We start from the raw sequence: 14589 nt of genomic DNA, 5'->3' as shown, positions 1-14589 counted from the left end.
CCGCCTGCCCCCTCCCTCCTGACCGCCTGCCCCCTCCCTCCTGACCGCCTGCCCCCTCCCTCCTGACCGCCTGCCCGCCCCCTCCCTCCTGACCGCCTGCCCCCCCCCTCCCTCCTGACCGCCTGCCCCCCCCCTCCTGACCGCCTGCCCCCTCCCTCCTGACCGCCTGCCCCCTCCCTCCTGACCGCCTGCCCCCTCCCTCCTGACCGCCTGCCCCCTCCCTCCTGACCGCCTGCCCCCTCCCTCCTGACCGCCTGCCCCCTCCCTCCTGACCGCCTGCCCCCTCCCTCCTGACCGCCTGCCCCCTCCCTCCTGACCGCCTGCCCCCTCCCTCCTGACCGCCTGCCCCCTCCCTCCTGACCGCCTGCCCCCTCCCTCCTGACCGCCTGCCTGCCCCCTCCCTCCTGACCGCCTGCCTGCCCCCTCCCTCCTGACCGCCTGCCTGCCCCCTCCCTCCTGACCGCCTGCCCGCCCCCTCCCTCCTGACCGCCTGCCCGCCCCCTCCCTCCTGACCGCCTGCCCGCCCCCTCCCTCCTGACCATCCGCCCGCCCCCTCCCTCCTGACCGCCTGCCCGCCCCCTCCCTCCTGACCGCCTGCCCCCTCCTGACCGCCGGCCCGCCCCCTCCCTCCCTCCTGACCGCCGGCCCGCCCCCTCCCTCCCTCCTGACCGCCGGCCCGCCCCCTCCCTCCCTCCTGACCGCCGGCCCGCCCCCTCCCTCCCTCCTGACCACCGCTCCGCCCCCTCCCTCCCTCCTGACCGCCGGCCTACCCCCTCCTTCCCGCCTGCCCGCCCCCTCCCTCCTGCCCGCCCCCTCCCTCCTGCCCGCCCCCTCCCTCCTGACCGCCGGACCGCCCCCTCCCTCCCTCCTGACCGCCCCCCTCCCTTCTAACTACCCCCTCCTGACTGCCTCTCGCCCTCCCATCTGTACCTCCACAATGACTACCTGGCCTCATTCTCCTGACTACCCCCACCCCCCACTTCTGACTACCCCCACCCCCCACTTCTGACTACCCCCACCCCCCACTTCTGACTTACCCCCACCCCCCACTTCTGACTTACCCCCACCCTCTCTTCTGACTTACCCCCACCCTCTCTTCTGACTTACCCCCACCCTCTCTTCTGACTTACCCCCACCCTCTCTTCTGACTACCCTCCGTCCTCTCTTCTGACCGCCTGTCTCCACCAGTATTTCATGTTTATAGATAATAGATTTATGTGGACAGAAGGTTGATCCAGGGATTTATTCTGATGCCGTATTGTGGTTGGGAAGGAATTCTTTCTCTATCATGGGGCAATTGACATCAGCCTCACCAGGGGTAGGTGAGAGGGGGGGGGGGGGGGTCTGTCTTCCTCTGGATGACGCAATAGGGGTATAGGTTGAACCTCAATGGACCCTTGTGTGCGTGTTATTTATTTATTTTTTTAACCTTGGAAACTATAACCCCCTATGTAACCTACCCCCCGAGTGCCTTCTCCTTCACCTCTACTTCCATACCTCATAGGGGATCGATGCTGTTATCACCCTATATTGGGTGGGGAGTCGTCTCTTGTTCTGATTTGTCATTGTACGATGAGTATATTCTGGTTGCCCTATGTGTGGTTTAGGGTCACATGTTATGGTACATGTGTCTGGCGGGTTGTATGAGGTCACTTACTGTACTGTAATATTACTACCCACCTGTTCTGTATAGAAGTTCTGGGCTCATCACCCTCACAATTTACCAGGAAAAGTGGTGTTCTGGTTAATATTTCTGCCAATTTAAGCAACAGGGAACAATATTGTTGGTCTTCTCGGCCGTATGGAACCTGCAGGGTCACTGGTAAATATTACCGACACCTGTACAGTAGTAAAGAATTGTACTGTCACTTTAAAAAGAATCGGATACTGGGCTACTAGTGAAGTTCCTGCAACTCCTGCTCATAGTCCTCTGCCCAGTATAGGATTCTGGGATACTAGTAATGCACCTGCACAGTATAGGATTCTGGGATACTAGTGATGCACCTGCACAGTATAGGATTCTGGGATACTAGTGATGCACCTGCACAGTATAGGATTCTCGGATACTATTGATGCACCTGCACAGTATAGGATTCTCTGATACTAGTGATGCACCTGCACAGTATGGGATTCTGGGATACTAGTGATGCACCTGCACAGTATAGGATTCTGGGATACTAGTGATGCACCTGCACAGTATAGGATTCTGGGATACTAGTGATGCACCTGCACAGTATAGGATTCTGGGATACTAGTGATGCACCTGCCCAGTATAGGATTCTGGGATACTAGTGATGCACCTGCACAGTATAGGATTCTGGGATACTAGTGATGCACCTGCCCAGTATAGGATTCTGGGATACTAGTGATGCACCTGCCCAGTATAGGATTCTGGGATACTAGTAATGCACCTGCCCAGTATAGGATTCTGGGACACTAGTAATGCACCTGCACAGTATGGGATTCTGGGACACTAGTGATGCCCCTGCACAGTATGGGATTCTGGGATACTAGTGATGCACCTGCACAGTATAGGATTCTGGGATACTAGTGATGCCCCTGCACAGTATGGGATTCTGGGACACTAGTGATGCACCTGCACAGTATGGGATTCTGGGATACTAGTGATGCACCTGCACAGTATGGGATTCTGGGATACTAGTGATGCACCTGCCCAGTATAGGATTCTGGGATACTAGTAATGCACCTGCACAGTATAGGATTCTGGGATACTAGTGATGCCCCTGCACAGTATGGGATTCTGGGATACTAGTGATGCACCTGCACAGTATAGGATTCTGGGATACTAGTGATGCACCTGCACAGTATAGGATTCTGGGATACTAGTGATGCACCTGCACAGTATGGGATTCTGGGACACTAGTGATGCACCTGCACAGTATAGGATTCTCTGATACTAGTGATGCACCTGCACAGTATGGGATTCTGGGACACTAGTGATGCACCTGCACAGTATGGGATTCTGGGACACTAGTGATGCACCTGCACAGTATAGGATTCTGGGATACTAGTGATGCACCTGCACAGTATAGGATTCTGGGATACTAGTGATGCACCTGCACAGTATGGGATTCTGGGACACTAGAGATGCACCTGCACAGTATGGGATTCTGGGATACTAGTGATGCACCTGCACAGTATAGGATTCTGGGATACTAGTGATGCACCTGCCCGGTATAGGATTCTGGGACACTAGTGATGCACCTGCACAGTATGGGATTCTGGGATACTAGTGATGCACCTGCACAGTATAGGATTCTGGGATACTAGTGATGCACCTGCGCAGTATGGGATTCTGGGACACTAGAGATGCACCTGCACAGTATAGGATTCTGGGATACTAGTGATGCACCTGCACAGTATAGGATTCTCTGATACTAGTGATGCACCTGCACAGTATAGGATTCTGGGATACTAGTGATGCACCTGCACAGTATAGGATTCTGGGATACTAGTGATGCACCTGCACAGTATAGTATTCTGGGACACTAGTGATGCACCTGCACAGTATGGGATTCTGGGATACTAGTGATGCACCTGCACAGTATAGTATTCTGGGATACTAATGATGCACTTGCACAGTATGGGATCCCGGGAAAATAGTGAATAACCTGCTACTACTCTTTGGCACCTGCACAGTATTGGATCCTTGGACAATAGTGAAGTACCTGCTACTACTCCTAGTTACCTGTATAGTATGGAATCCTGCTTTACTAGTGATGTACTTGCTACTACTCCTTGGCACCTATACAGTATCCTAGGACACTAGGGATGGACTTATTAATATTTTTGGGTACCTGCACAGTATTGCATTGTGAAGAATATTAACCAATAATCCATCTACGTACACAGTATAGATACATTAATTTAATGTTCCAATCTGCCTGCACAGGATGTAATGTCTTGGGATACTAACGAAGCACTGGCTACTATTACTGGGCACCTACAGTCATGGCCGTAAATGTTGGCACCCCTGAAATATTTCTAGAAAATGAAGTATTTCTCACAGAAAAGGATTGCAGAATGATGGGCTTTACCAAAAAGCTCTATCTTGGTCTCATCTGTCCACAAGACGTTTTCCCAGAAGGATTTAGGTTACTCAAGTTCATTTTGGCAAAATGTAGTCTTGCTTTTTTATCTCTCTGTGTCAGCAGTGGGGTCCTCCTGGGTCTCCTCCATAGTGGGGTCCTCCTGGGTCTCCTCCATAGTGGGCTCCTCCTGGGTCTCCTCCATAGTGGGCTCCTCCTGGGTCTCCTCCATAGTGGGCTCCTCCTGGGTCTCCTCCATAGTGGGCTCCTCCTGGGTCTCCTCCATAGTGGGCTCCTCCTGGGTCTCCTCCATAGTGGGCTCCTCCTGGGTCTCCTCCATAGTGGGCTCCTCCTGGGTCTCCTCCATAGTGGGCTCCTCCTGGGTCTCCTCCATAGTGGGGTCCTCCTTTGACCCCACTATGGATGTTGACTGATAGTTCGCACTGACACTGATGCTCCCTGAGCCTGCAGGACAGCTTGAATATCTTTGGAACTTGTTTGGGGCTGCTTATCCACCATCCGGACTATCCTGCGTTGACACCTTTCATCAATTTTTTTCTTCCGTCCACACCCAGGGAGATTATCTACAGTGCCATGGGTTGCAAACTTCTTGATAATGTTGCGCCCTGTGGACAAAGGCAAATCTAGATCTCTGGAGATGGACTTTGCTCTTTTTCCACAATTTTGGTTCTCAAGTCCTCAGACAGTTCTCTTCTCCTCTTTCTGTTGTCCATGCTTAGTGGGGCACACACAGACACACAATGCAAAGACTAAGTGAACTTCTCTCCTTTTTATCTGCTTTCAGGTGTGATTTTTTATATTGCCCTCACCTGTTACTTGCCCCAGGTGAGTATAAAGGAGCATCACATGCTTGAAACAATCTTATTTTTTTCACAATTTTGAAAGGGTGCCAATAATTTTGTCCAGATCATTTTTGGAGTTTGGTGACATTATGTCCAATTTGCTTATTTTTTTTTTTTTTTGGTTTAGTTCCAATACACACAAAGGGAATAAACATGTGTATAGCAAAACACATGTTACTGCAATCCTTTTCTGTGAGAAATACTTAATTTTCTTGAAAAATTTCAGGGGTGGACTGGTTAAAGGGGTACTCCGGTGGAAAACACTTTTTTATTTATTTATTTATTAATTTTTAATCAACTGGTACCAGAAAATTAAACAGATTTGTAAATTACTTCTATAAAAAAAAAATGGTTACCCTTCCAGTACTTTTTAGCAGCTGTATGCTACAGAGGAAATTCTTTACTTTTTGAATTTCTTTTTTGTCTTATCCACAGTGCTCTCTATTGACATCTCTGTCCGTGTCAGGAACTGTCCAGAGCAGCATAGGTTTGCTATGGGGATTTTCTCCTGCTCTGGAAAGTTCCTGACATTGACAGAGGTGTCGGCAGAGAGCACTGTGGACAGACAGAAAAAAATTCAAAAAGAAAGAATTTCCTCTATAGCATACAGCCGCTAAAATGTACTGCAAGGATTAAGATTTTTTAATAGGAGTAATTTACAAATCTGTTTAACTTTCTGGCACCAGTTGTTTAAAATAATTTTTTTTTTCCTAATTCCGGTGCACAGTGTAAAATTCTGGGATACTAGTAAAATATAGGTGAGTTTTCCCAGGCAGTAGAATACTAGTGAATTATTTATGTTCCTGGAAATGGTTCAGTATTGGATTATTTCTGTTATCAAATCATATTGTGAGAGTCCTGTCCTGTTATAGGTACAATTCCAAGTGCAAGATTAGAAGAACGGAGCACTCACCCAGGATTATGCAGTTAAAACATCTTTTCTTTATTCAAGCGTACATCAGGTACCGGAGCGATACGGGAGAGCGGACACGTGCTGTGGCGTGGGGGGGTAGGGCAACGGACTGTATTTGCGCAAAAGTGCGCTTCCTCAGGCCCCTTCCTCAGGACACGTACTTAGAGGCTACAGCAGTGCCAAGGATTTGTCTTTCTTCTATTGTATATTGCTGTTATAGGTACCTGTGTAGTGTGAGATGACATTGTGGACTATAGTGTGGAGGTGACTGTCCCTGGACTTCCTGTATGGTGGACATCACTGTCTATAAGGCCGGGTTCACACCACGTTTTTGCAATACAGTTCCGTATACGTTTTCAATTTGAGAACCGTATTGAAAACCGTATGCATTGGCTCTCCAGCAATATGCCAAATGATGCATCAGGTTGTGTCCATATTAGGGATCGACCGATTATTGGTTTGGCCGATCTTATCGGCCAATAATCACGATTTTGGACATTATCGGCAAATACCTTGCCGATAATGCCCCGCCGCTGCCCCATTGCCTCCCCCCCCCATCCTCTGGCCACATGTTGCTGCCCCATCACCTCCCCATTCCCCCCCCCAATCCTCTACCCACATATCGCCGCCGCCCCCCCCCCCCCCATCGCCTCCCCCCATCCCCAGTGTTATAATTACCTGTTCCTGGGGTCCGCAATCCTTCTGGCTCTGGTGCTGTTGCTGTGCGCTGCGCAATGACGAGTGACGTCCCCAACGCGATGTCACAGTCAGTGCCACAGTGACAGTGCAGGACGCCGACGGAGCCAGAAGGATTGCGGACCCCCGGGAACAGGTAATTATAACACCGGGGATGGGGGGAGGCGATGGGGCAACTGTGGTGTTTAGACTCAGGACCCCAGGACAGGCAGGGAGAGAGAAGCGGGCGGCGGCGGTGGTCTCTGGCACCGCAAAAGCCGCTGCAATTCATTGATTTAAAGTGCCCGCCGGGGGGTGGGGGGGTTTGAAATAGCCGATAACTTATACCGGAATATCGGTATAAGTTATCGGCTATTGGCCTGAAAGGTGACAGATTATCGGTATCGGCCCTAAAAAATCGATATCAGTCGAACCCTAGTCCATATGCCGAATGATGCATCAGGTTGTATCCGTTTTTGCCTCCTGTACGGTTTTGTCTTTTTTTTCCCCGTACCCAAAACCGTAGCCTACCACGATTTTTGGCATGGGTGAAAAACGTATTGAAACGTAGTGTTTTTTTTTTTATTTTTTTTTTAACATGGGAGTCAATGGAACCGTATGTGCAGTACGCATGCTGGGAGTTGTAGTTTTGCAACAGCTGGAGGCACCCTGGTTGGGTAACATTGGTGTATAATGTGATACAATGGCGGCAAATACCACCCAGGGCTTATACACATATAGTCACGTATCATAGAGCGAGGCCTGTCACATGACGTTTACCTGGTGCAGGTGCACAGTATGACTGACTCCCAGGTTTTTTCTTTTGCCCATATTTTGCACATTCACCATTACTAGTCCTACGGAGCCATATGTTTTATTTCAGCACAGCTGCATCCATGGATTTTATTACTGTAACCTAGTCATGTGATCACCAGTCTGACCCAAAGACAGTCTGTGTTTAATATTTCAGAGGAAGTAGTCGACCAAAGGCTGTCCGGGCATGCTGGGAGTTGTAGTTTTGCAACATCTAGAGGCACCCTGGTTGGGGAACTCTTCTCTATCAGAAGAAACCCAGATGGAGGAGGATTCAGGGCCTCACCTGCAGGAGGCCGCCCTGTATTTTATCTCCATGTCCGAGGTTCTATCTCGCCTCCACTTCTTGTAATTTGAATCCGAACCCTTTGACACTTTTTTATTTTTTAAATTCTTTCCAGGAATGAATGGGTGTGTGTTGTGTAGGCGAAAACCCACAAGATAAAGGAAGGGTCGGAGCACCTCCTGTTATGTCCTAATACCCCCATGTTCTGCACTACACTGTCTCCTCAACAATGCTTTATTAATTCACTGTAGGGGGAGGGCGGCTGTTGGATCAGTGTCTGCACAGTACATGGTCCGCCAAGTTGCATTGTGGGAGACTTCGAGAACAGAACGATGACTTTTGTGAATGCCATCCATGCATTTTATTACTGTAACTTAGTCATGTGATCACCAGTCTGACCCAAAGATAGTCTGTGTTTTAATGTTTCTGAGGAAGTAGTCGACCCTGGGTCAATGACTTCATGTGAACTACATGATGACATCACCTCTTATTCTCCTGACAGCTCTCAAACTCCTCCCCTTCAGCTCTATCTGTATACTGCTGCTGTCTTTATAGAATCAGGATATATAGAAGTTGTACACCCCCCTTCAAATCTTTATAATGCACCCAGGCCTCAAAAAAACAACCCACAATTGTGATTTTTATAATATATATTATAACACATGTTGAATTAGAAATCAAGTTGACTCCAGCTATTGCAAAACTACAACTCCCAGCATGACCGGTGATTGGCTATGATCTGTTTGAAGCAGCAGACAGGTGCATGTTTTTCCTGCAGTGGCCACTACAGGTTATATTACTGCATTACACCTGTTTTAAAGAATAGGTGACCCATGTAATTCATACCACCTGCGATTAAAGGGGTACTCCGGTGCTTAGACATCTTATCCCCTATCCAAAGGATGGGAGTCCCGCTGCTGAGGACCCCCGTGATCTTGCACGCGGCACCCCGTTTGTAATCAGTCCCCGGAGCGTGTTCGCTGCGGGCCTGATTACAGGCGACCACAGGGCCGACTGCGTGTGACGTCACACCTCTGCCATAGACTTGCATTGAGGGGCGTCTGATTACAAACGGGGTGCCGCGTGCAAGATCACGGGGGTCCCCAGCAGCGGGACTCCCATCCTTTGGATAGGGGATAAGATGTCTAAGCACCGGAGAACCCCTTTAAAGGGGTACTCTGCTGGAAAACTCTTTTTTTTATTTATTTTTTTATAAATCAACTGGTGCCAGAAAGTTAAACAGATTTGTAAATTACTTCTATTTAAAAAATATTAATCCTTCCTGTACTTATCAGCTGCTGTATACTACAGAGGAAATTCTTTTCTTTTTGAAGTTCCTTTCTGCCTGACCACAGTGCTCTCTGCTGACACCTCTGTCCAGAGTAGGAGCAAATCTCTTCCATAGCAAACCTCTCCTGCTCTGGACAGTTCCTGACATGGACAGAGGTGTCAGCAGAGAGCACTGTGGTCAGACAGAAAGGAACTTTAAAAGAAAAGAACTTCCTCTGCCTTATACAGCAGCTGATAAGTGCTGGAAGGATTAAGATTTTTAAATGGAAGTAATTTACAAATCTGTTTAACTTTCTAGCACCAGTTGATTTAAAAAAAAAATGTTTTTCAGTGGAGTACCCCTTTTAAAGTAGATCTGCAGGATAAGTGTCTGATCGCAGGGGGTCTGAACGCTGGGACCGCCGTGATCTCCTGTATGGGGCCCTGGCTCTGCCGCGGCCCTCCCGTGCAGGAGGCATGGTGTCGCAGCATGACGCAGCGGCCAAAAACACCCCCTACATGTATCTCTTTGGGAGAGGCGGAGATGTAGTGTTCGTGCATCCCCACCTCTCCCATAGAGCTGTATGGAGGGGGCGCGTCGTCTACCTCAGGTTGCCTATAGGTATATTAAAACTACAACTCCCAGCATGCCCGGACAGCCAACGGCTGTCCGGGCATGCAGGGAGTTGTAGTTTTGCAACAGCTGGAGAGCTGCAGGTTGGGGAACACTGCCCGATGGTGACTGCAGTCAGGCAGAAGTTTCTCACTTACCCTTCTAGATGTGAGAAGGAAGGTAAAATAGGGACGTACGAGTTGGTAGAAGTGAAGAATTCAGGAGCCTAGGTAAGCTGGGTGGTGGTAACCTTGCTAATGCCGCCGGCTGTAGTTTATTCTATTATCTCATTACTCCAGCTGCTGTTATGTTAATAATAATATCCTTGGGGGCACATGATGGCCGCACTACTCCCTGCCTTTTGGAAGGACGCCATGGTAGAAGCAAGGTGGCCGTCTCATCTCGTAAGTGTTCTTCAGCTTGTAGCAGCACAATGTATAGATAAGTATAGGTGCCCTTCAGATAAGCGTGATCGTGACATGTGTTACAGTCGTCTGTTCCACACTGTGCCAACAGTTCTGTTAAAGGGGTACTCCGGTGGAAAACTTATTTATTTATTTTTAAATCAACTGGTGCCAGAAAGTTAAAGGGGTACTCCAGCCCTGAGACATCTTATCCCCTATCCAAAGTATAGGGGATAAGATGTCTCACCCCGGGGGTCCTGCCGCTGGGGACCCCCGCACTCTTGAATTCGCCACCCACCTGTTTGAGCTGCATGCCACGGTGCCAGCTCACAAACAGCCAGGTGGCGACCACGGGGTCGGAGTATCGTGATGTCATGACTCCGCCCCCGTGTGACGTCACCCCCCCCCCCCCCGCTATGGGAGGGGGCGAGACAGCTGAATGTGGGATAAGATGTCTCAGGGACAGAGTACCCCTTTAAACAGATTTGTAAATGACTTCTATTTAAAAAAATCTTTATCCTTTCAGTACTTTTTAGCAGCTGTATGCTACAGAGGAAATTCTTTTCTTTTTCAATTTTTTTTTTGTCTTGTCCACAGTGCTCTCTGCCGACACCTGATGTCAGTATCAGGAACTGTCCAGAGTAGGAGAAAATTCCCATAGCAAACCTATGCTGCTCTGGACAGTTCCTGACACGGACAGAGGTGTCAGCAGAGAGCACTGCGGACAAGACAAAAAGAAATTCAAAAAGAAAAGCATTTCCTCTGTAGCATACAGCTGCTAAAAAGTACTGGAAGGGTAAAATTTTTTTAATAGAAGTCATTTATAATTCTGTTTAAGGCTGCATTCACACCACGTTTTTGCAATACACTTCCCGTATATGTTTTCTATGTGAAAACCGTATTGGAAAACAAATGCATTGACTCTCAATTGAAAACCATATGCCAAAAGATGCATCAGGTTGTGTCCGTTTTGCATCCTGTACGGTTTTGTCAGGTTTTTTTCCTGTACCCAAAACCATAGTCTACCACGGATTTAGGTTCGGTTGAAAAACTGTATTAAACCGTATACATTTATTAAATTTTTTTTAACATGGGAGTCAATGGGAACCGTACAGAACTGTATGTGCGTACAGTTCCATCCGGCTTTTGACTTTGCACAGTTTTTTTTCTTGGAATTTCAATCAAACAAGTAAAACTATTCAAAGTAGAGTGAAAAGTTAAAAACGTATAAATTTTTTTCTTAAAAAACGGATACAACCGGATGTCAGTTTTCAAACCGTATACGGTTTTTAACTGTATACGGGTTAAAATTTGTACACACGTTTTGATACAGTTTAGGCTGGGTTCACACCACGTTTTGTTAAATACGGCTGGGGGGCGGGGCTTAATCACGGCGCCCGCACTCAGCCGTATTCGGGAACCGTATTTAATGTATGTCTATGAGCCGACCGGAGTGAACCGCAGCCTCCTGTCGGCTTCGTTTTCGGCCGTATGCGGTTTCCCTACCGCAGGCAAAAACGTGGTGTGAATGCAGCCTAACTTTCTGGCACCAGTTAATTTAAAAATAAAAAAGTAAAAAATTTCCACCGGACTATCCCTTTTAGGGTTTATTCCCCAGCTCTGACGAGGCCTTGCTGCATTGGAATTGACTTTCTGCTGGAGAGAATTTTCAGAAGCAAGCCGTTTTCCCCATTCGCTGACTGCAAGCAGAGATTTTGAAAGTAAGGAATTGAAACAAACTGTCAGAAAGTAGCAGAACTTTTCGTTATACAGTGAATGATATTGGTGCATGTGGACTTATAGAGCATTCTACCCCCCCCCCCCCCCTCCAACCTGTTGGAAAAACTACAGCTCTCATCATATTCACAATCCAACGATGGATTTCCAGCTGTTGCAAAACTACAACTCCCAATGCAACCTGCGGCTCTCCAGCTGGGCTATCTGGGCATGCTGGGAATAGTAGTTTTGCAACAGCTGGAGACTTGCAGGTTTTAAATACGGCAATAATATTAAAAATAAAAATATTAAAAATAACAAATAAAAATATTAAAAATTAAAAAATATACAAATAAATATTAAAAATAATCCAAAAAATATTACAAGTATATTATATATATATATATATATATATATATATATATATATATATATATATATATATATATATATATATTATATTATATTATATTATACATTTTTTTTTATTTTTTTTTTTATTGAATTGAAGCGGGAACCCTGCTTAGGATTGCTGTTAGCCTTGCAGAGAGTCAGGGGAAGGAGTGTCTCCCACTCTGCTGGACTTGGTTTTAGAAAATTGACTTGTACTTTTTCAAGGTCAGGGAGTCTATATAAAGTGTCCTCAGTATGCCACCATTGCAGCAGTATAAAATATAGGTGAAAGGGGGCCATTCAAAAGGCTTTAATATAGAGCTGTGAACCTCCAGCTGTTGCAAAACTACAACTCCCAGCATGCCCGGACAGCCGTTGGCTGTCCGGGCATGCTGGAAGTTGTAGTTTTGCAACAGCTGGAGGTCCACAGTGTGGAGACCATTGGTATAGTTGATCAGCAGCAGTTTACCGTAAATTATGGGTCGTCTAATGGTCGCCCATCTAGTTATCGCCGCTTCCTGTTTTTGTACGCTGAGCGGGACGGGTGCCAGGCGCTCTAGTTGTTCATTCTAGATGTGTTCTCAGGGTTATACAGGGCGGCTGGTACTCGCCGTGCCAACACTCTCTCTCTCTCCCAGCCTGGTGATCTCCATAGAGTTAGTTGTTAAGCCGGCACGATTATTATTATTTTTTTTTTTATACGTTCGCTTAGCTTTAAGGAAGCGGCTGAATCCTGCTCCTCGCTGAGGTGAAACCGGTCACTGACAGCGCGGTTAATGATCTGCTGAAAATATCCCAGTGACTCGGAAGAAAGGAGACGGAAAGAAAAAAAAAATACTTTTTTTCAGTTCTCGTAGCAGGAAAGACGCGGCGGGACGGTAAATAAAAATAGAGGCAGATTGTATCAGACCCTGAAGGAAACACAAAGGCGGCTGAATGCTGGAGCTGCACAGTGGCACCGCCGAGTCCTTCAAAGGGAAGACGGAATATATTGTAAAATAATGGATACTTTACTCGAAGAAACAGCGCCTACATCTGTCCGTAGGTCGTGTCTGGTATTGCAGCTTAGCTTTATTGAAGGACACTTATCACTTTTGATGGGTTGTATATGATCAGAAAAAAAAAACTTGCTTTCTTGCAAGAACTTTTGGAAAACTGCTCCCGAAACGTGTTAAAAATGCAGTAGAAATTCAATGTGTGAACACGGCCCCAAGACTTAAAGGGGTATTCCAAGGAAGAACTATTTTTTATTTATTTTTTTCCCCTATCAACTGGCTCCAGAAAGTTAAGTAGATTTGTAAATAACTTCTATTAAACATTTTTAATCCTTCCAGTACTTATCAGCTGCTGAAGTTGTGTAGTTCTTTTCTGTCTGACCACAGTGCTCTCTGCTGACACCTCTGTCTGTCTCAGGAACTGTGAAGAGTAGGAGCAAATCCCCATAGCAAACCTCTACTGCTCTGGACAGTTCCTGAGACAGACAGGTGTCAGCAGAGAGCACTGTGGTCAGACAGAAAAGAACAACTCAACTTCAGCAGCTGATAAGTACTGGAAGGATTAAGATTTTTTTAATAGAAGTAATTTACAAATCTGTTTCTGGAGCCTGTTCATACGAAAAAAATGTTTTTTACTGGAATACCCCTTAACGACGCAGGACGTAAATGTACATCCTGGTGCGGTGGTACTTAAAGGGGTACTCCGCTGCCCTGCTTCCGGAGCTCTGCTCCACAGCATCCGGAAGTTTATTGCTCCGAACGCGGTTAGCGGGCTTCCATGTTCAGGGCCGTCCCTGGTGACGTCACGCCCGCCCCCTCAACGAAAGTCTATGGGAAGGTGGGAGCACGACGGCACCCTTTCCCATAGACTTTCGTTGAGGGGGCGGGCGTGACGTCACCAGGGACGGCCCTGAACATGGAAGCCCGCACACAGCGTTCGGAGCAATAAACTTCCGGATGCTGTGTAGCAGAGCTCCGGAAGCAGGGCAGCGGAGTACTCCTTTAACTGACCAGGACGTACATTTACGTCCTGTAGATGACATCGGGGGGGGGGGGCACTGTCATGCACAGCAGGTCCCGGCTGCGATCAGCAGCCAGGGACCTGCTGTTAATGGCGGACATGAGCGATCGCGCTTATGTCTGCCATTAACCCCTCAGATGCTGTGATCAATACAGATCACAACATCCGCAGCAGTGCGGTCAGAAAAATGGATGATCGGATGAAAGGGGCCACAGAACTGATTAAGAGCTGTGGCCCTTTTTATTCTCAAGCTTAGATATTATACCGCCACGGATTATAAAGTGATAGCACATCCGTCATCAGATGGAAATAACCCTTTAATCCCCAGGCATCAGTCACTGCCCACCATGCAACCTTGAGGCTATTGATACTGACACAAAGATGTCCTACACCCCAAGCTGGAGTCTCCTAATGATCGCGCCATCGGGCATTATTCCTGTGGTTCTCAGCAGTGCTGATAAAGAAGCAATCATACCATGCATGCTCGCAATCACTAGTCCTACTCTGTCATTTCTTTATTCCCGCACAACTGCATCCATGTGGTTCATAAGTGTAACTGGGTCATGTGATCTCCAACCT

At 47.6% G+C, this 14589-nt stretch overlaps 1 protein-coding gene across 1 annotated transcript in view; it reads left to right on the top strand.

Moving 5' to 3' along the window:
- Positions 1–14589, top strand: part of WDR20 (WD repeat domain 20) — a 38617-nt gene that overhangs the window by 767 nt on the left and 23261 nt on the right. The gene's annotated exons all lie outside the window — the stretch shown is intronic.

The sequence above is a fragment of the Hyla sarda genome, chromosome 11 (assembly GCF_029499605.1).
Source record: "Hyla sarda isolate aHylSar1 chromosome 11, aHylSar1.hap1, whole genome shotgun sequence".
Taxonomy (NCBI): domain Eukaryota; kingdom Metazoa; phylum Chordata; class Amphibia; order Anura; family Hylidae; genus Hyla; species Hyla sarda.
Note: the sequence above shows the minus strand (reverse complement) of the source record. Positions and strands in the feature narration are given on the sequence as shown.